Source organism: Schistocerca americana, chromosome 3 (assembly GCF_021461395.2).
Source record: "Schistocerca americana isolate TAMUIC-IGC-003095 chromosome 3, iqSchAmer2.1, whole genome shotgun sequence".
Lineage (NCBI taxonomy): Eukaryota > Metazoa > Arthropoda > Insecta > Orthoptera > Acrididae > Schistocerca > Schistocerca americana.
The window spans coordinates 806,099,762-806,117,690 of record NC_060121.1 but is presented as its reverse complement, the minus strand read 5'-3'; the positions used below and the strand labels follow the sequence as shown (position 1 = coordinate 806,117,690).

Sequence of the window (17,929 nt, the reverse complement as noted above, 5' to 3'; positions counted from 1 at the left end):
ATCAAACCGTTCTGCGCAGAATGTTGACAGGAAACGAACTCCGTGCACTGATTACGGCAGGGCTACCAGCGCTACGAGACGAGCCATTACGGAAGCGTTAAAATCTTCGCCCGGACAGGGACTCGAACCCTGGACCCTTAGGTTAAAAGCCTAATGCTCTACCGACTGAGCTATCCGGGCTCACGCTTGCTATGGATGGAGCAGCTGCAGGCAATGTGAATAACTGGAACGCGTGTGTAGGCGTACTACGGTAATTGCTGGCTTCTGGCGCAACTGGCGACTTCACCGACTTGCCACTGACGCTGGTAGCAGCCCAACAGCGGACCAGTGCCTCTTCTCCCTTTATCCCGGTGCTGACAGTAATTGCATCTCGTGCCTGTTTCCCCGATTACGCTCGGTTGAAGCTCCGGAAGGGGGGCGACAAACGAGGGTTGGAGGGCCAAAACATGGAGGGTCGTGTGCGCAAAAACTTCCCTTCCGGTACCGGGAATCGAACCCGGGCCTCCTGGGTGAAAGCCAGGTATCCTAGCCACTAGACCACACCGGATTTGCTCGATAAACGTCAGATTTACTCCCTCTCCTCTCGCTTTTCGTGCTGAATCCGGACTTAGTGGTGTTCTCTGTTTGCGAGCATATTTGCGCTTGCAGACTGGCATGGCGCACAGCTCGAAACTGACAATTCATTGCAGTTTGCATCATATTTTACTCATAACAGGGGAGGAGAAAGGTCAAAGCTGTACCTTGCCATAGCTGGATGTAAACATTTTGACGCTGAGGCGTGGGCTCCTTGTGGATAACAAACGACAATTCAGTTCGTTCCCTAGCAACAGCAACGCCGTTAATTCAGCCATGATGTACAGCAAATTAAATGCCCCGGGTGAGGATCGAACTCACGACCTTAAGATTATGAAACTTACACGCTACCCACTGCGCTACCGAGGCACGTTTGCAAGCATCGTCCCAGGAAACTTGGTAAGTCTCGCATATTAGAGATAGACAGTTGGCGCTTTCTCAAGAATCTGTTGTGTTGCAACACGTGCTTTCCCGAATTGCTAGATTAAACTGCTGCCGCGGCTTTTTCAACGGAAAGCAGCACTGCCTGAGGTTACAGTACATCGCCCTTGCGGCACCTGAACACAGCGGCCTGTAGGGCCAGGCTGACGCTAGAGTTCAGAAATAGCACGCGTCCGTCCAAGTACGGTCTCTTGCGAGCTGCGTGTTTGGTTCTTCTCACAGCGAATCCTGCTATACATTCCTGAGGCTGACGCAGCTCAAACGAGCAATCGGCGCGGCAACATTATAGCGAGAACAGCGAAACGATGCATCGGCCGGGAATCGAACCCGGGCCGCCCGAGTGGTAGGCGAACAACCTACCACTTTTTTAGTTGTTGTTCTCATTTTTTTAGTTGCATTTGTTGGGGGCGGTCGGCCGTGCTTCCCGAGCATATTCCAGAGTAGCTGTCTGCAGGGAAAGTGGGATTGCCACCCAACGACGCCGGATACAGCCGAAAAAAGTGCTACACACGCGGAGTCCCCCACTACACTGCCTTAAAGCGACCGCTCATCACTATCGTGTGAGTAACCTTGCGGCCGCGGCGACGAGTCTTGCCCAAAGACGCAGCGTGCGTGGAGGCGCTGCCCGAACGCGTGTGGATGCACCCTCCTACCTCGTAAAGCGCCTACAGCTACTATCACCGTGGGCCGCTGCCGGCGGCCGGGAAGCCGACACAGCGCGGCGTTACGAGCAGCGGCTGTGCGGTGGTGGTGTAATGGTGAGCATAGTTGCCTTCCAAGCAGTTGATCCGGGTTCGATTCCCGGCCACCGCAACGGGCGCAAATTTTTACGTATGAGTATGTGAGCCACGTGCTGTTACATTAACGTTTTCTTTCCGTCGTTGCTCCACTCCAGGCCATCCTGTAGTATGTCCCGACTTGTCCCGACTTTGCTCGGCTGACGCGAAAGCTGACGCTTGGAATTCGCCCTTATCAAGAGGACAGGCGATATAAACGGCTGTGAGAGGTGAGGTGTAGCGAAGTACCATAACGACAGGCAAACTGCGAAGTTTTGTGCTCCTTCTTCTTAAACAAAAAAAAAAAAAAAAAAAAGAGACGCAGTCGGTAGGACTCGAACCTACGCTCCCAGAGGGAATCTGATTTCTAGTCAGACGCCTTAACCACTCGGCCACGACTGCTCGCAGCCAAACGTGCCCTCGAATCGTGAAAAATCAAACCGTTCTGCGCAGAATGTTGACAGGAAACGAACTCCGTGCACTGATTACGGCAGGGCTACCAGCGCTACGAGACGAGCCATTACGGAAGCGTTAAAATCTTCGCCCGGACAGGGACTCGAACCCTGGACCCTTAGGTTAAAAGCCTAATGCTCTACCGACTGAGCTATCCGGGCTCACGCTTGCTGTGGATGGAGCAGCTGCAGGCAATGTGAATAACTGGAACGCGTGTGTAGGCGTACTACGGTAATTGCTGGCTTCTGGCGCAACTGGCGACTTCACCGACTTGCCACTGACGCTGGTAGCAGCCCAACAGCGGACCAGTGCCTCTTCTCCCTTTATCCCGGTGCTGACAGTAATTGCATCTCGTGCCTGTTTCCCCGATCACGCTCGGTTGAAGCTCCGGAAGGGGGGCGACAAACGAGGGTTGGAGGGCCAAAACATGGAGGGTCGTGTGCGCAAAAACTTCCCTTCCGGTACCGGGAATCGAACCCGGGCCTCCTGGGTGAAAGCCAGGTATCCTAGCCACTAGACCACACCGGATTTGCTCGATAAACGTCAGATTTACTCCCTCTCCTCTCGCTTTTCGTGCTGAATCCGGACTTAGTGGTGTTCTCTGTTTGCGAGCATATTTGCGCTTGCAGACTGGCATGGCGCACAGCTCGAAACTGACAATTCATTGCAGTTTGCATCATATTTTACTCATAACAGGGGAGGAGAAAGGTCAAAGCTGTACCTTGCCATAGCTGGATGTAAACATTTTGACGCTGAGGCGTGGGCTCCTTGTGGATAACAAACGACAATTCAGTTCGTTCCCTAGCAACAGCAACGCCGTTAATTCAGCCATGATGTACAGCAAATTAAATGCCCCGGGTGAGGATCGAACTCACGACCTTAAGATTATGAAACTTACACGCTACCCACTGCGCTACCGAGGCACGTTTGCAAGCATCGTCCCAGGAAACTTGGTAAGTCTCGCATATTAGAGATAGACAGTTGGCGCTTTCTCAAGAATCTGTTGTGTTGCAACACGTGCTTTCCCGAATTGCTAGATTAAACTGCTGCCGCGGCTTTTTCAACGGAAAGCAGCACTGCCTGAGGTTACAGTACATCGCCCTTGCGGCACCTGAACACAGCGGCCTGTAGGGCCAGGCTGACGCTAGAGTTCAGAAATAGCACGCGTCCGTCCAAGTACGGTCTCTTGCGAGCTGCGTGTTTGGTTCTTCTCACAGCGAATCCTGCTATACATTCCTGAGGCTGACGCAGCTCAAACGAGCAATCGGCGCGGCAACATTATAGCGAGAACAGCGAAACGATGCATCGGCCGGGAATCGAACCCGGGCCGCCCGAGTGGTAGGCGAACAACCTACCACTTTTTTAGTTGTTGTTCTCATTTTTTTAGTTGCATTTGTTGGGGGCGGTCGGCCGTGCTTCCCGAGCATATTCCAGAGTAGCTGTCTGCAGGGAAAGTGGGATTGCCACCCAACGACGCCGGATACAGCCGAAAAAAGTGCTACACACGCGGAGTCCCCCACTACACTGCCTTAAAGCGACCGCTCATCACTATCGTGTGAGTAACCTTGCGGCCGCGGCGACGAGTCTTGCCCAAAGACGCAGCGTGCGTGGAGGCGCTGCCCGAACGCGTGTGGATGCACCCTCCTACCTCGTAAAGCGCCTACAGCTACTATCACCGTGGGCCGCTGCCGGCGGCCGGGAAGCCGACACAGCGCGGCGTTACGAGCAGCGGCTGTGCGGTGGTGGTGTAATGGTGAGCATAGTTGCCTTCCAAGCAGTTGATCCGGGTTCGATTCCCGGCCACCGCAACGGGCGCAAATTTTTACGTATGAGTATGTGAGCCACGTGCTGTTACATTAACGTTTTCTTTCCGTCGTTGCTCCACTCCAGGCCATCCTGTAGTATGTCCCGACTTGTCCCGACTTTGCTCGGCTGACGCGAAAGCTGACGCTTGGAATTCGCCCTTATCAAGAGGACAGGCGATATAAACGGCTGTGAGAGGTGAGGTGTAGCGAAGTACCATAACGACAGGCAAACTGCGAAGTTTTGTGCTCCTTCTTCTTAAACAAAAAAAAAAAAAAAAAAAAGAGACGCAGTCGGTAGGACTCGAACCTACGCTCCCAGAGGGAATCTGATTTCTAGTCAGACGCCTTAACCACTCGGCCACGACTGCTCGCAGCCAAACGTGCCCTCGAATCGTGAAAAATCAAACCGTTCTGCGCAGAATGTTGACAGGAAACGAACTCCGTGCACTGATTACGGCAGGGCTACCAGCGCTACGAGACGAGCCATTACGGAAGCGTTAAAATCTTCGCCCGGACAGGGACTCGAACCCTGGACCCTTAGGTTAAAAGCCTAATGCTCTACCGACTGAGCTATCCGGGCTCACGCTTGCTGTGGATGGAGCAGCTGCAGGCAATGTGAATAACTGGAACGCGTGTGTAGGCGTACTACGGTAATTGCTGGCTTCTGGCGCAACTGGCGACTTCACCGACTTGCCACTGACGCTGGTAGCAGCCCAACAGCGGACCAGTGCCTCTTCTCCCTTTATCCCGGTGCTGACAGTAATTGCATCTCGTGCCTGTTTCCCCGATCACGCTCGGTTGAAGCTCCGGAAGGGGGGCGACAAACGAGGGTTGGAGGGCCAAAACATGGAGGGTCGTGTGCGCAAAAACTTCCCTTCCGGTACCGGGAATCGAACCCGGGCCTCCTGGGTGAAAGCCAGGTATCCTAGCCACTAGACCACACCGGATTTGCTCGATAAACGTCAGATTTACTCCCTCTCCTCTCGCTTTTCGTGCTGAATCCGGACTTAGTGGTGTTCTCTGTTTGCGAGCATATTTGCGCTTGCAGACTGGCATGGCGCACAGCTCGAAACTGACAATTCATTGCAGTTTGCATCATATTTTACTCATAACAGGGGAGGAGAAAGGTCAAAGCTGTACCTTGCCATAGCTGGATGTAAACATTTTGACGCTGAGGCGTGGGCTCCTTGTGGATAACAAACGACAATTCAGTTCGTTCCCTAGCAACAGCAACGCCGTTAATTCAGCCATGATGTACAGCAAATTAAATGCCCCGGGTGAGGATCGAACTCACGACCTTAAGATTATGAAACTTACACGCTACCCACTGCGCTACCGAGGCACGTTTGCAAGCATCGTCCCAGGAAACTTGGTAAGTCTCGCATATTAGAGATAGACAGTTGGCGCTTTCTCAAGAATCTGTTGTGTTGCAACACGTGCTTTCCCGAATTGCTAGATTAAACTGCTGCCGCGGCTTTTTCAACGGAAAGCAGCACTGCCTGAGGTTACAGTACATCGCCCTTGCGGCACCTGAACACAGCGGCCTGTAGGGCCAGGCTGACGCTAGAGTTCAGAAATAGCACGCGTCCGTCCAAGTACGGTCTCTTGCGAGCTGCGTGTTTGGTTCTTCTCACAGCGAATCCTGCTATACATTCCTGAGGCTGACGCAGCTCAAACGAGCAATCGGCGCGGCAACATTATAGCGAGAACAGCGAAACGATGCATCGGCCGGGAATCGAACCCGGGCCGCCCGAGTGGTAGGCGAACAACCTACCACTTTTTTAGTTGTTGTTCTCATTTTTTTAGTTGCATTTGTTGGGGGCGGTCGGCCGTGCTTCCCGAGCATATTCCAGAGTAGCTGTCTGCAGGGAAAGTGGGATTGCCACCCAACGACGCCGGATACAGCCGAAAAAAGTGCTACACACGCGGAGTCCCCCACTACACTGCCTTAAAGCGACCGCTCATCACTATCGTGTGAGTAACCTTGCGGCCGCGGCGACGAGTCTTGCCCAAAGACGCAGCGTGCGTGGAGGCGCTGCCCGAACGCGTGTGGATGCACCCTCCTACCTCGTAAAGCGCCTACAGCTACTATCACCGTGGGCCGCTGCCGGCGGCCGGGAAGCCGACACAGCGCGGCGTTACGAGCAGCGGCTGTGCGGTGGTGGTGTAATGGTGAGCATAGTTGCCTTCCAAGCAGTTGATCCGGGTTCGATTCCCGGCCACCGCAACGGGCGCAAATTTTTACGTATGAGTATGTGAGCCACGTGCTGTTACATTAACGTTTTCTTTCCGTCGTTGCTCCACTCCAGGCCATCCTGTAGTATGTCCCGACTTGTCCCGACTTTGCTCGGCTGACGCGAAAGCTGACGCTTGGAATTCGCCCTTATCAAGAGGACAGGCGATATAAACGGCTGTGAGAGGTGAGGTGTAGCGAAGTACCATAACGACAGGCAAACTGCGAAGTTTTGTGCTCCTTCTTCTTAAACAAAAAAAAAAAAAAAAAAAAGAGACGCAGTCGGTAGGACTCGAACCTACGCTCCCAGAGGGAATCTGATTTCTAGTCAGACGCCTTAACCACTCGGCCACGACTGCTCGCAGCCAAACGTGCCCTCGAATCGTGAAAAATCAAACCGTTCTGCGCAGAATGTTGACAGGAAACGAACTCCGTGCACTGATTACGGCAGGGCTACCAGCGCTACGAGACGAGCCATTACGGAAGCGTTAAAATCTTCGCCCGGACAGGGACTCGAACCCTGGACCCTTAGGTTAAAAGCCTAATGCTCTACCGACTGAGCTATCCGGGCTCACGCTTGCTGTGGATGGAGCAGCTGCAGGCAATGTGAATAACTGGAACGCGTGTGTAGGCGTACTACGGTAATTGCTGGCTTCTGGCGCAACTGGCGACTTCACCGACTTGCCACTGACGCTGGTAGCAGCCCAACAGCGGACCAGTGCCTCTTCTCCCTTTATCCCGGTGCTGACAGTAATTGCATCTCGTGCCTGTTTCCCCGATCACGCTCGGTTGAAGCTCCGGAAGGGGGGCGACAAACGAGGGTTGGAGGGCCAAAACATGGAGGGTCGTGTGCGCAAAAACTTCCCTTCCGGTACCGGGAATCGAACCCGGGCCTCCTGGGTGAAAGCCAGGTATCCTAGCCACTAGACCACACCGGATTTGCTCGATAAACGTCAGATTTACTCCCTCTCCTCTCGCTTTTCGTGCTGAATCCGGACTTAGTGGTGTTCTCTGTTTGCGAGCATATTTGCGCTTGCAGACTGGCATGGCGCACAGCTCGAAACTGACAATTCATTGCAGTTTGCATCATATTTTACTCATAACAGGGGAGGAGAAAGGTCAAAGCTGTACCTTGCCATAGCTGGATGTAAACATTTTGACGCTGAGGCGTGGGCTCCTTGTGGATAACAAACGACAATTCAGTTCGTTCCCTAGCAACAGCAACGCCGTTAATTCAGCCATGATGTACAGCAAATTAAATGCCCCGGGTGAGGATCGAACTCACGACCTTAAGATTATGAAACTTACACGCTACCCACTGCGCTACCGAGGCACGTTTGCAAGCATCGTCCCAGGAAACTTGGTAAGTCTCGCATATTAGAGATAGACAGTTGGCGCTTTCTCAAGAATCTGTTGTGTTGCAACACGTGCTTTCCCGAATTGCTAGATTAAACTGCTGCCGCGGCTTTTTCAACGGAAAGCAGCACTGCCTGAGGTTACAGTACATCGCCCTTGCGGCACCTGAACACAGCGGCCTGTAGGGCCAGGCTGACGCTAGAGTTCAGAAATAGCACGCGTCCGTCCAAGTACGGTCTCTTGCGAGCTGCGTGTTTGGTTCTTCTCACAGCGAATCCTGCTATACATTCCTGAGGCTGACGCAGCTCAAACGAGCAATCGGCGCGGCAACATTATAGCGAGAACAGCGAAACGATGCATCGGCCGGGAATCGAACCCGGGCCGCCCGAGTGGTAGGCGAACAACCTACCACTTTTTTAGTTGTTGTTCTCATTTTTTTAGTTGCATTTGTTGGGGGCGGTCGGCCGTGCTTCCCGAGCATATTCCAGAGTAGCTGTCTGCAGGGAAAGTGGGATTGCCACCCAACGACGCCGGATACAGCCGAAAAAAGTGCTACACACGCGGAGTCCCCCACTACACTGCCTTAAAGCGACCGCTCATCACTATCGTGTGAGTAACCTTGCGGCCGCGGCGACGAGTCTTGCCCAAAGACGCAGCGTGCGTGGAGGCGCTGCCCGAACGCGTGTGGATGCACCCTCCTACCTCGTAAAGCGCCTACAGCTACTATCACCGTGGGCCGCTGCCGGCGGCCGGGAAGCCGACACAGCGCGGCGTTACGAGCAGCGGCTGTGCGGTGGTGGTGTAATGGTGAGCATAGTTGCCTTCCAAGCAGTTGATCCGGGTTCGATTCCCGGCCACCGCAACGGGCGCAAATTTTTACGTATGAGTATGTGAGCCACGTGCTGTTACATTAACGTTTTCTTTCCGTCGTTGCTCCACTCCAGGCCATCCTGTAGTATGTCCCGACTTGTCCCGACTTTGCTCGGCTGACGCGAAAGCTGACGCTTGGAATTCGCCCTTATCAAGAGGACAGGCGATATAAACGGCTGTGAGAGGTGAGGTGTAGCGAAGTACCATAACGACAGGCAAACTGCGAAGTTTTGTGCTCCTTCTTCTTAAACAAAAAAAAAAAAAAAAAAAAGAGACGCAGTCGGTAGGACTCGAACCTACGCTCCCAGAGGGAATCTGATTTCTAGTCAGACGCCTTAACCACTCGGCCACGACTGCTCGCAGCCAAACGTGCCCTCGAATCGTGAAAAATCAAACCGTTCTGCGCAGAATGTTGACAGGAAACGAACTCCGTGCACTGATTACGGCAGGGCTACCAGCGCTACGAGACGAGCCATTACGGAAGCGTTAAAATCTTCGCCCGGACAGGGACTCGAACCCTGGACCCTTAGGTTAAAAGCCTAATGCTCTACCGACTGAGCTATCCGGGCTCACGCTTGCTGTGGATGGAGCAGCTGCAGGCAATGTGAATAACTGGAACGCGTGTGTAGGCGTACTACGGTAATTGCTGGCTTCTGGCGCAACTGGCGACTTCACCGACTTGCCACTGACGCTGGTAGCAGCCCAACAGCGGACCAGTGCCTCTTCTCCCTTTATCCCGGTGCTGACAGTAATTGCATCTCGTGCCTGTTTCCCCGATCACGCTCGGTTGAAGCTCCGGAAGGGGGGCGACAAACGAGGGTTGGAGGGCCAAAACATGGAGGGTCGTGTGCGCAAAAACTTCCCTTCCGGTACCGGGAATCGAACCCGGGCCTCCTGGGTGAAAGCCAGGTATCCTAGCCACTAGACCACACCGGATTTGCTCGATAAACGTCAGATTTACTCCCTCTCCTCTCGCTTTTCGTGCTGAATCCGGACTTAGTGGTGTTCTCTGTTTGCGAGCATATTTGCGCTTGCAGACTGGCATGGCGCACAGCTCGAAACTGACAATTCATTGCAGTTTGCATCATATTTTACTCATAACAGGGGAGGAGAAAGGTCAAAGCTGTACCTTGCCATAGCTGGATGTAAACATTTTGACGCTGAGGCGTGGGCTCCTTGTGGATAACAAACGACAATTCAGTTCGTTCCCTAGCAACAGCAACGCCGTTAATTCAGCCATGATGTACAGCAAATTAAATGCCCCGGGTGAGGATCGAACTCACGACCTTAAGATTATGAAACTTACACGCTACCCACTGCGCTACCGAGGCACGTTTGCAAGCATCGTCCCAGGAAACTTGGTAAGTCTCGCATATTAGAGATAGACAGTTGGCGCTTTCTCAAGAATCTGTTGTGTTGCAACACGTGCTTTCCCGAATTGCTAGATTAAACTGCTGCCGCGGCTTTTTCAACGGAAAGCAGCACTGCCTGAGGTTACAGTACATCGCCCTTGCGGCACCTGAACACAGCGGCCTGTAGGGCCAGGCTGACGCTAGAGTTCAGAAATAGCACGCGTCCGTCCAAGTACGGTCTCTTGCGAGCTGCGTGTTTGGTTCTTCTCACAGCGAATCCTGCTATACATTCCTGAGGCTGACGCAGCTCAAACGAGCAATCGGCGCGGCAACATTATAGCGAGAACAGCGAAACGATGCATCGGCCGGGAATCGAACCCGGGCCGCCCGAGTGGTAGGCGAACAACCTACCACTTTTTTAGTTGTTGTTCTCATTTTTTTAGTTGCATTTGTTGGGGGCGGTCGGCCGTGCTTCCCGAGCATATTCCAGAGTAGCTGTCTGCAGGGAAAGTGGGATTGCCACCCAACGACGCCGGATACAGCCGAAAAAAGTGCTACACACGCGGAGTCCCCCACTACACTGCCTTAAAGCGACCGCTCATCACTATCGTGTGAGTAACCTTGCGGCCGCGGCGACGAGTCTTGCCCAAAGACGCAGCGTGCGTGGAGGCGCTGCCCGAACGCGTGTGGATGCACCCTCCTACCTCGTAAAGCGCCTACAGCTACTATCACCGTGGGCCGCTGCCGGCGGCCGGGAAGCCGACACAGCGCGGCGTTACGAGCAGCGGCTGTGCGGTGGTGGTGTAATGGTGAGCATAGTTGCCTTCCAAGCAGTTGATCCGGGTTCGATTCCCGGCCACCGCAACGGGCGCAAATTTTTACGTATGAGTATGTGAGCCACGTGCTGTTACATTAACGTTTTCTTTCCGTCGTTGCTCCACTCCAGGCCATCCTGTAGTATGTCCCGACTTGTCCCGACTTTGCTCGGCTGACGCGAAAGCTGACGCTTGGAATTCGCCCTTATCAAGAGGACAGGCGATATAAACGGCTGTGAGAGGTGAGGTGTAGCGAAGTACCATAACGACAGGCAAACTGCGAAGTTTTGTGCTCCTTCTTCTTAAACAAAAAAAAAAAAAAAAAAAAGAGACGCAGTCGGTAGGACTCGAACCTACGCTCCCAGAGGGAATCTGATTTCTAGTCAGACGCCTTAACCACTCGGCCACGACTGCTCGCAGCCAAACGTGCCCTCGAATCGTGAAAAATCAAACCGTTCTGCGCAGAATGTTGACAGGAAACGAACTCCGTGCACTGATTACGGCAGGGCTACCAGCGCTACGAGACGAGCCATTACGGAAGCGTTAAAATCTTCGCCCGGACAGGGACTCGAACCCTGGACCCTTAGGTTAAAAGCCTAATGCTCTACCGACTGAGCTATCCGGGCTCACGCTTGCTGTGGATGGAGCAGCTGCAGGCAATGTGAATAACTGGAACGCGTGTGTAGGCGTACTACGGTAATTGCTGGCTTCTGGCGCAACTGGCGACTTCACCGACTTGCCACTGACGCTGGTAGCAGCCCAACAGCGGACCAGTGCCTCTTCTCCCTTTATCCCGGTGCTGACAGTAATTGCATCTCGTGCCTGTTTCCCCGATCACGCTCGGTTGAAGCTCCGGAAGGGGGGCGACAAACGAGGGTTGGAGGGCCAAAACATGGAGGGTCGTGTGCGCAAAAACTTCCCTTCCGGTACCGGGAATCGAACCCGGGCCTCCTGGGTGAAAGCCAGGTATCCTAGCCACTAGACCACACCGGATTTGCTCGATAAACGTCAGATTTACTCCCTCTCCTCTCGCTTTTCGTGCTGAATCCGGACTTAGTGGTGTTCTCTGTTTGCGAGCATATTTGCGCTTGCAGACTGGCATGGCGCACAGCTCGAAACTGACAATTCATTGCAGTTTGCATCATATTTTACTCATAACAGGGGAGGAGAAAGGTCAAAGCTGTACCTTGCCATAGCTGGATGTAAACATTTTGACGCTGAGGCGTGGGCTCCTTGTGGATAACAAACGACAATTCAGTTCGTTCCCTAGCAACAGCAACGCCGTTAATTCAGCCATGATGTACAGCAAATTAAATGCCCCGGGTGAGGATCGAACTCACGACCTTAAGATTATGAAACTTACACGCTACCCACTGCGCTACCGAGGCACGTTTGCAAGCATCGTCCCAGGAAACTTGGTAAGTCTCGCATATTAGAGATAGACAGTTGGCGCTTTCTCAAGAATCTGTTGTGTTGCAACACGTGCTTTCCCGAATTGCTAGATTAAACTGCTGCCGCGGCTTTTTCAACGGAAAGCAGCACTGCCTGAGGTTACAGTACATCGCCCTTGCGGCACCTGAACACAGCGGCCTGTAGGGCCAGGCTGACGCTAGAGTTCAGAAATAGCACGCGTCCGTCCAAGTACGGTCTCTTGCGAGCTGCGTGTTTGGTTCTTCTCACAGCGAATCCTGCTATACATTCCTGAGGCTGACGCAGCTCAAACGAGCAATCGGCGCGGCAACATTATAGCGAGAACAGCGAAACGATGCATCGGCCGGGAATCGAACCCGGGCCGCCCGAGTGGTAGGCGAACAACCTACCACTTTTTTAGTTGTTGTTCTCATTTTTTTAGTTGCATTTGTTGGGGGCGGTCGGCCGTGCTTCCCGAGCATATTCCAGAGTAGCTGTCTGCAGGGAAAGTGGGATTGCCACCCAACGACGCCGGATACAGCCGAAAAAAGTGCTACACACGCGGAGTCCCCCACTACACTGCCTTAAAGCGACCGCTCATCACTATCGTGTGAGTAACCTTGCGGCCGCGGCGACGAGTCTTGCCCAAAGACGCAGCGTGCGTGGAGGCGCTGCCCGAACGCGTGTGGATGCACCCTCCTACCTCGTAAAGCGCCTACAGCTACTATCACCGTGGGCCGCTGCCGGCGGCCGGGAAGCCGACACAGCGCGGCGTTACGAGCAGCGGCTGTGCGGTGGTGGTGTAATGGTGAGCATAGTTGCCTTCCAAGCAGTTGATCCGGGTTCGATTCCCGGCCACCGCAACGGGCGCAAATTTTTACGTATGAGTATGTGAGCCACGTGCTGTTACATTAACGTTTTCTTTCCGTCGTTGCTCCACTCCAGGCCATCCTGTAGTATGTCCCGACTTGTCCCGACTTTGCTCGGCTGACGCGAAAGCTGACGCTTGGAATTCGCCCTTATCAAGAGGACAGGCGATATAAACGGCTGTGAGAGGTGAGGTGTAGCGAAGTACCATAACGACAGGCAAACTGCGAAGTTTTGTGCTCCTTCTTCTTAAACAAAAAAAAAAAAAAAAAAAAGAGACGCAGTCGGTAGGACTCGAACCTACGCTCCCAGAGGGAATCTGATTTCTAGTCAGACGCCTTAACCACTCGGCCACGACTGCTCGCAGCCAAACGTGCCCTCGAATCGTGAAAAATCAAACCGTTCTGCGCAGAATGTTGACAGGAAACGAACTCCGTGCACTGATTACGGCAGGGCTACCAGCGCTACGAGACGAGCCATTACGGAAGCGTTAAAATCTTCGCCCGGACAGGGACTCGAACCCTGGACCCTTAGGTTAAAAGCCTAATGCTCTACCGACTGAGCTATCCGGGCTCACGCTTGCTGTGGATGGAGCAGCTGCAGGCAATGTGAATAACTGGAACGCGTGTGTAGGCGTACTACGGTAATTGCTGGCTTCTGGCGCAACTGGCGACTTCACCGACTTGCCACTGACGCTGGTAGCAGCCCAACAGCGGACCAGTGCCTCTTCTCCCTTTATCCCGGTGCTGACAGTAATTGCATCTCGTGCCTGTTTCCCCGATCACGCTCGGTTGAAGCTCCGGAAGGGGGGCGACAAACGAGGGTTGGAGGGCCAAAACATGGAGGGTCGTGTGCGCAAAAACTTCCCTTCCGGTACCGGGAATCGAACCCGGGCCTCCTGGGTGAAAGCCAGGTATCCTAGCCACTAGACCACACCGGATTTGCTCGATAAACGTCAGATTTACTCCCTCTCCTCTCGCTTTTCGTGCTGAATCCGGACTTAGTGGTGTTCTCTGTTTGCGAGCATATTTGCGCTTGCAGACTGGCATGGCGCACAGCTCGAAACTGACAATTCATTGCAGTTTGCATCATATTTTACTCATAACAGGGGAGGAGAAAGGTCAAAGCTGTACCTTGCCATAGCTGGATGTAAACATTTTGACGCTGAGGCGTGGGCTCCTTGTGGATAACAAACGACAATTCAGTTCGTTCCCTAGCAACAGCAACGCCGTTAATTCAGCCATGATGTACAGCAAATTAAATGCCCCGGGTGAGGATCGAACTCACGACCTTAAGATTATGAAACTTACACGCTACCCACTGCGCTACCGAGGCACGTTTGCAAGCATCGTCCCAGGAAACTTGGTAAGTCTCGCATATTAGAGATAGACAGTTGGCGCTTTCTCAAGAATCTGTTGTGTTGCAACACGTGCTTTCCCGAATTGCTAGATTAAACTGCTGCCGCGGCTTTTTCAACGGAAAGCAGCACTGCCTGAGGTTACAGTACATCGCCCCTTGCGGCACCTGAACACAGCGGCCTGTAGGGCCAGGCTGACGCTAGAGTTCAGAAATAGCACGCGTCCGTCCAAGTACGGTCTCTTGCGAGCTGCGTGTTTGGTTCTTCTCACAGCGAATCCTGCTATACATTCCTGAGGCTGACGCAGCTCAAACGAGCAATCGGCGCGGCAACATTATAGCGAGAACAGCGAAACGATGCATCGGCCGGGAATCGAACCCGGGCCGCCCGAGTGGTAGGCGAACAACCTACCACTTTTTAGTTGTTGTTCTCATTTTTTTAGTTGCATTTGTTGGGGGCGGTCGGCCGTGCTTCCCGAGCATATTCCAGAGTAGCTGTCTGCAGGGAAAGTGGGATTGCCACCCAACGACGCCGGATACAGCCGAAAAAAGTGCTACACACGCGGAGTCCCCCACTACACTGCCTTAAAGCGACCGCTCATCACTATCGTGTGAGTAACCTTGCGGCCGCGGCGACGAGTCTTGCCCAAAGACGCAGCGTGCGTGGAGGCGCTGCCCGAACGCGTGTGGATGCACCCTCCTACCTCGTAAAGCGCCTACAGCTACTATCACCGTGGGCCGCTGCCGGCGGCCGGGAAGCCGACACAGCGCGGCGTTACGAGCAGCGGCTGTGCGGTGGTGGTGTAATGGTGAGCATAGTTGCCTTCCAAGCAGTTGATCCGGGTTCGATTCCCGGCCACCGCAACGGGCGCAAATTTTTACGTATGAGTATGTGAGCCACGTGCTGTTACATTAACGTTTTCTTTCCGTCGTTGCTCCACTCCAGGCCATCCTGTAGTATGTCCCGACTTGTCCCGACTTTGCTCGGCTGACGCGAAGCTGACGCTTGGAATTCGCCCTTATCAAGAGGACAGGCGATATAAACGGCTGTGAGAGGTGAGGTGTAGCGAAGTACCATAACGACAGGCAAACTGCGAAGTTTTGTGCTCCTTCTTCTTAAACAAAAAAAAAAAAAAAAAAAAGAGACGCAGTCGGTAGGACTCGAACCTACGCTCCCAGAGGGAATCTGATTTCTAGTCAGACGCCTTAACCACTCGGCCACGACTGCTCGCAGCCAAACGTGCCCTCGAATCGTGAAAAATCAAACCGTTCTGCGCAGAATGTTGACAGGAAACGAACTCCGTGCACTGATTACGGCAGGGCTACCAGCGCTACGAGACGAGCCATTACGGAAGCGTTAAAATCTTCGCCCGGACAGGGACTCGAACCCTGGACCCTTAGGTTAAAAGCCTAATGCTCTACCGACTGAGCTATCCGGGCTCACGCTTGCTGTGGATGGAGCAGCTGCAGGCAATGTGAATAACTGGAACGCGTGTGTAGGCGTACTACGGTAATTGCTGGCTTCTGGCGCAACTGGCGACTTCACCGACTTGCCACTGACGCTGGTAGCAGCCCAACAGCGGACCAGTGCCTCTTCTCCCTTTATCCCGGTGCTGACAGTAATTGCATCTCGTGCCTGTTTCCCCGATCACGCTCGGTTGAAGCTCCGGAAGGGGGGCGACAAACGAGGGTTGGAGGGCCAAAACATGGAGGGTCGTGTGCGCAAAAACTTCCCTTCCGGTACCGGGAATCGAACCCGGGCCTCCTGGGTGAAAGCCAGGTATCCTAGCCACTAGACCACACCGGATTTGCTCGATAAACGTCAGATTTACTCCCTCTCCTCTCGCTTTTCGTGCTGAATCCGGACTTAGTGGTGTTCTCTGTTTGCGAGCATATTTGCGCTTGCAGACTGGCATGGCGCACAGCTCGAAACTGACAATTCATTGCAGTTTGCATCATATTTTACTCATAACAGGGGAGGAGAAAGGTCAAAGCTGTACCTTGCCATAGCTGGATGTAAACATTTTGACGCTGAGGCGTGGGCTCCTTGTGGATAACAAACGACAATTCAGTTCGTTCCCTAGCAACAGCAACGCCGTTAATTCAGCCATGATGTACAGCAAATTAAATGCCCCGGGTGAGGATCGAACTCACGACCTTAAGATTATGAAACTTACACGCTACCCACTGCGCTACCGAGGCACGTTTGCAAGCATCGTCCCAGGAAACTTGGTAAGTCTCGCATATTAGAGATAGACAGTTGGCGCTTTCTCAAGAATCTGTTGTGTTGCAACACGTGCTTTCCCGAATTGCTAGATTAAACTGCTGCCGCGGCTTTTTCAACGGAAAGCAGCACTGCCTGAGGTTACAGTACATCGCCCTTGCGGCACCTGAACACAGCGGCCTGTAGGGCCAGGCTGACGCTAGAGTTCAGAAATAGCACGCGTCCGTCCAAGTACGGTCTCTTGCGAGCTGCGTGTTTGGTTCTTCTCACAGCGAATCCTGCTATACATTCCTGAGGCTGACGCAGCTCAAACGAGCAATCGGCGCGGCAACATTATAGCGAGAACAGCGAAACGATGCATCGGCCGGGAATCGAACCCGGGCCGCCCGAGTGGTAGGCGAACAACCTACCACTTTTTTAGTTGTTGTTCTCATTTTTTTTAGTTGCATTTGTTGGGGGCGGTCGGCCGTGCTTCCCGAGCATATTCCAGAGTAGCTGTCTGCAGGGAAAGTGGGATTGCCACCCAACGACGCCGGATACAGCCGAAAAAAGTGCTACACACGCGGAGTCCCCCACTACACTGCCTTAAAGCGACCGCTCATCACTATCGTGTGAGTAACCTTGCGGCCGCGGCGACGAGTCTTGCCCAAAGACGCAGCGTGCGTGGAGGCGCTGCCCGAACGCGTGTGGATGCACCCTCCTACCTCGTAAAGCGCCTACAGCTACTATCACCGTGGGCCGCTGCCGGCGGCCGGGAAGCCGACACAGCGCGGCGTTACGAGCAGCGGCTGTGCGGTGGTGGTGTAATGGTGAGCATAGTTGCCTTCCAAGCAGTTGATCCGGGTTCGATTCCCGGCCACCGCAACGGGCGCAAATTTTTACGTATGAGTATGTGAGCCACGTGCTGTTACATTAACGTTTTCTTTCCGTCGTTGCTCCACTCCAGGCCATCCTGTAGTATGTCCCGACTTGTCCCGACTTTGCTCGGCTGACGCGAAAGCTGACGCTTGGAATTCGCCCTTATCAAGAGGACAGGCGATATAAACGGCTGTGAGAGGTGAGGTGTAGCGAAGTACCATAACGACAGGCAAACTGCGAAGTTTTGTGCTCCTTCTTCTTAAACAAAAAAAAAAAAAAAAAAAAAGAGACGCAGTCGGTAGGACTCGAACCTACGCTCCCAGAGGGAATCTGATTTCTAGTCAGACGCCTTAACCACTCGGCCACGACTGCTCGCAGCCAAACGTGCCCTCGAATCGTGAAAAATCAAACCGTTCTGCGCAGAATGTTGACAGGAAACGAACTCCGTGCACTGATTACGGCAGGGCTACCAGCGCTACGAGACGAGCCATTACGGAAGCGTTAAAATCTTCGCCCGGACAGGGACTCGAACCCTGGACC

At 53.5% G+C, this 17,929-nt stretch overlaps 40 non-coding genes across 40 annotated transcripts; 8 read left to right on the top strand and 32 right to left on the bottom strand.

Annotated features, from left to right (window-relative positions):
• Positions 1-107: 107 nt before the first annotated feature.
• Positions 108-180, bottom strand: Trnak-uuu. The gene has a single exon. It is a non-coding gene; the product is annotated as a tRNA-Lys (tRNA).
• A 295-nt stretch (positions 181-475) lies between these two features.
• Positions 476-547, bottom strand: Trnae-uuc. The gene has a single exon. It is a non-coding gene; the product is annotated as a tRNA-Glu (tRNA).
• Positions 548-869: 322 nt separating this feature from the next.
• Positions 870-942, bottom strand: Trnam-cau. The gene has a single exon. It is a non-coding gene; the product is annotated as a tRNA-Met (tRNA).
• An 813-nt stretch (positions 943-1,755) lies between these two features.
• Positions 1,756-1,827, top strand: Trnag-ucc. The gene has a single exon. It is a non-coding gene; the product is annotated as a tRNA-Gly (tRNA).
• Positions 1,828-2,110: 283 nt separating this feature from the next.
• Positions 2,111-2,192, bottom strand: Trnas-aga. The gene has a single exon. It is a non-coding gene; the product is annotated as a tRNA-Ser (tRNA).
• Positions 2,193-2,331: 139 nt separating this feature from the next.
• On the bottom strand, positions 2,332-2,404 carry Trnak-uuu. Its single transcript has one exon. It is a non-coding gene; the product is annotated as a tRNA-Lys (tRNA).
• Positions 2,405-2,699: 295 nt separating this feature from the next.
• On the bottom strand, positions 2,700-2,771 carry Trnae-uuc. Its single transcript has one exon. It is a non-coding gene; the product is annotated as a tRNA-Glu (tRNA).
• A 322-nt stretch (positions 2,772-3,093) lies between these two features.
• Trnam-cau lies at positions 3,094-3,166 on the bottom strand. The gene has a single exon. It is a non-coding gene; the product is annotated as a tRNA-Met (tRNA).
• An 813-nt stretch (positions 3,167-3,979) lies between these two features.
• Positions 3,980-4,051, top strand: Trnag-ucc. Its single transcript has one exon. It is a non-coding gene; the product is annotated as a tRNA-Gly (tRNA).
• A 283-nt stretch (positions 4,052-4,334) lies between these two features.
• Trnas-aga lies at positions 4,335-4,416 on the bottom strand. The gene has a single exon. It is a non-coding gene; the product is annotated as a tRNA-Ser (tRNA).
• Positions 4,417-4,555: 139 nt separating this feature from the next.
• Trnak-uuu lies at positions 4,556-4,628 on the bottom strand. The gene has a single exon. It is a non-coding gene; the product is annotated as a tRNA-Lys (tRNA).
• Positions 4,629-4,923: 295 nt separating this feature from the next.
• Trnae-uuc lies at positions 4,924-4,995 on the bottom strand. The gene has a single exon. It is a non-coding gene; the product is annotated as a tRNA-Glu (tRNA).
• Positions 4,996-5,317: 322 nt separating this feature from the next.
• Positions 5,318-5,390, bottom strand: Trnam-cau. The gene has a single exon. It is a non-coding gene; the product is annotated as a tRNA-Met (tRNA).
• An 813-nt stretch (positions 5,391-6,203) lies between these two features.
• Trnag-ucc lies at positions 6,204-6,275 on the top strand. The gene has a single exon. It is a non-coding gene; the product is annotated as a tRNA-Gly (tRNA).
• Positions 6,276-6,558: 283 nt separating this feature from the next.
• On the bottom strand, positions 6,559-6,640 carry Trnas-aga. The gene has a single exon. It is a non-coding gene; the product is annotated as a tRNA-Ser (tRNA).
• A 139-nt stretch (positions 6,641-6,779) lies between these two features.
• On the bottom strand, positions 6,780-6,852 carry Trnak-uuu. The gene has a single exon. It is a non-coding gene; the product is annotated as a tRNA-Lys (tRNA).
• A 295-nt stretch (positions 6,853-7,147) lies between these two features.
• Trnae-uuc lies at positions 7,148-7,219 on the bottom strand. The gene has a single exon. It is a non-coding gene; the product is annotated as a tRNA-Glu (tRNA).
• A 322-nt stretch (positions 7,220-7,541) lies between these two features.
• Trnam-cau lies at positions 7,542-7,614 on the bottom strand. Its single transcript has one exon. It is a non-coding gene; the product is annotated as a tRNA-Met (tRNA).
• An 813-nt stretch (positions 7,615-8,427) lies between these two features.
• Trnag-ucc lies at positions 8,428-8,499 on the top strand. Its single transcript has one exon. It is a non-coding gene; the product is annotated as a tRNA-Gly (tRNA).
• A 283-nt stretch (positions 8,500-8,782) lies between these two features.
• Positions 8,783-8,864, bottom strand: Trnas-aga. Its single transcript has one exon. It is a non-coding gene; the product is annotated as a tRNA-Ser (tRNA).
• A 139-nt stretch (positions 8,865-9,003) lies between these two features.
• Positions 9,004-9,076, bottom strand: Trnak-uuu. The gene has a single exon. It is a non-coding gene; the product is annotated as a tRNA-Lys (tRNA).
• A 295-nt stretch (positions 9,077-9,371) lies between these two features.
• Trnae-uuc lies at positions 9,372-9,443 on the bottom strand. Its single transcript has one exon. It is a non-coding gene; the product is annotated as a tRNA-Glu (tRNA).
• A 322-nt stretch (positions 9,444-9,765) lies between these two features.
• On the bottom strand, positions 9,766-9,838 carry Trnam-cau. The gene has a single exon. It is a non-coding gene; the product is annotated as a tRNA-Met (tRNA).
• Positions 9,839-10,651: 813 nt separating this feature from the next.
• Positions 10,652-10,723, top strand: Trnag-ucc. Its single transcript has one exon. It is a non-coding gene; the product is annotated as a tRNA-Gly (tRNA).
• A 283-nt stretch (positions 10,724-11,006) lies between these two features.
• On the bottom strand, positions 11,007-11,088 carry Trnas-aga. Its single transcript has one exon. It is a non-coding gene; the product is annotated as a tRNA-Ser (tRNA).
• Positions 11,089-11,227: 139 nt separating this feature from the next.
• Trnak-uuu lies at positions 11,228-11,300 on the bottom strand. The gene has a single exon. It is a non-coding gene; the product is annotated as a tRNA-Lys (tRNA).
• A 295-nt stretch (positions 11,301-11,595) lies between these two features.
• Trnae-uuc lies at positions 11,596-11,667 on the bottom strand. The gene has a single exon. It is a non-coding gene; the product is annotated as a tRNA-Glu (tRNA).
• Positions 11,668-11,989: 322 nt separating this feature from the next.
• Trnam-cau lies at positions 11,990-12,062 on the bottom strand. The gene has a single exon. It is a non-coding gene; the product is annotated as a tRNA-Met (tRNA).
• An 813-nt stretch (positions 12,063-12,875) lies between these two features.
• On the top strand, positions 12,876-12,947 carry Trnag-ucc. Its single transcript has one exon. It is a non-coding gene; the product is annotated as a tRNA-Gly (tRNA).
• Positions 12,948-13,230: 283 nt separating this feature from the next.
• Trnas-aga lies at positions 13,231-13,312 on the bottom strand. The gene has a single exon. It is a non-coding gene; the product is annotated as a tRNA-Ser (tRNA).
• A 139-nt stretch (positions 13,313-13,451) lies between these two features.
• Positions 13,452-13,524, bottom strand: Trnak-uuu. Its single transcript has one exon. It is a non-coding gene; the product is annotated as a tRNA-Lys (tRNA).
• A 295-nt stretch (positions 13,525-13,819) lies between these two features.
• Trnae-uuc lies at positions 13,820-13,891 on the bottom strand. The gene has a single exon. It is a non-coding gene; the product is annotated as a tRNA-Glu (tRNA).
• Positions 13,892-14,213: 322 nt separating this feature from the next.
• On the bottom strand, positions 14,214-14,286 carry Trnam-cau. The gene has a single exon. It is a non-coding gene; the product is annotated as a tRNA-Met (tRNA).
• Positions 14,287-15,099: 813 nt separating this feature from the next.
• On the top strand, positions 15,100-15,171 carry Trnag-ucc. The gene has a single exon. It is a non-coding gene; the product is annotated as a tRNA-Gly (tRNA).
• Positions 15,172-15,453: 282 nt separating this feature from the next.
• On the bottom strand, positions 15,454-15,535 carry Trnas-aga. Its single transcript has one exon. It is a non-coding gene; the product is annotated as a tRNA-Ser (tRNA).
• A 139-nt stretch (positions 15,536-15,674) lies between these two features.
• On the bottom strand, positions 15,675-15,747 carry Trnak-uuu. The gene has a single exon. It is a non-coding gene; the product is annotated as a tRNA-Lys (tRNA).
• A 295-nt stretch (positions 15,748-16,042) lies between these two features.
• Trnae-uuc lies at positions 16,043-16,114 on the bottom strand. Its single transcript has one exon. It is a non-coding gene; the product is annotated as a tRNA-Glu (tRNA).
• A 322-nt stretch (positions 16,115-16,436) lies between these two features.
• On the bottom strand, positions 16,437-16,509 carry Trnam-cau. Its single transcript has one exon. It is a non-coding gene; the product is annotated as a tRNA-Met (tRNA).
• An 814-nt stretch (positions 16,510-17,323) lies between these two features.
• On the top strand, positions 17,324-17,395 carry Trnag-ucc. Its single transcript has one exon. It is a non-coding gene; the product is annotated as a tRNA-Gly (tRNA).
• A 284-nt stretch (positions 17,396-17,679) lies between these two features.
• Positions 17,680-17,761, bottom strand: Trnas-aga. Its single transcript has one exon. It is a non-coding gene; the product is annotated as a tRNA-Ser (tRNA).
• Positions 17,762-17,929: the final 168 nt, after the last annotated feature.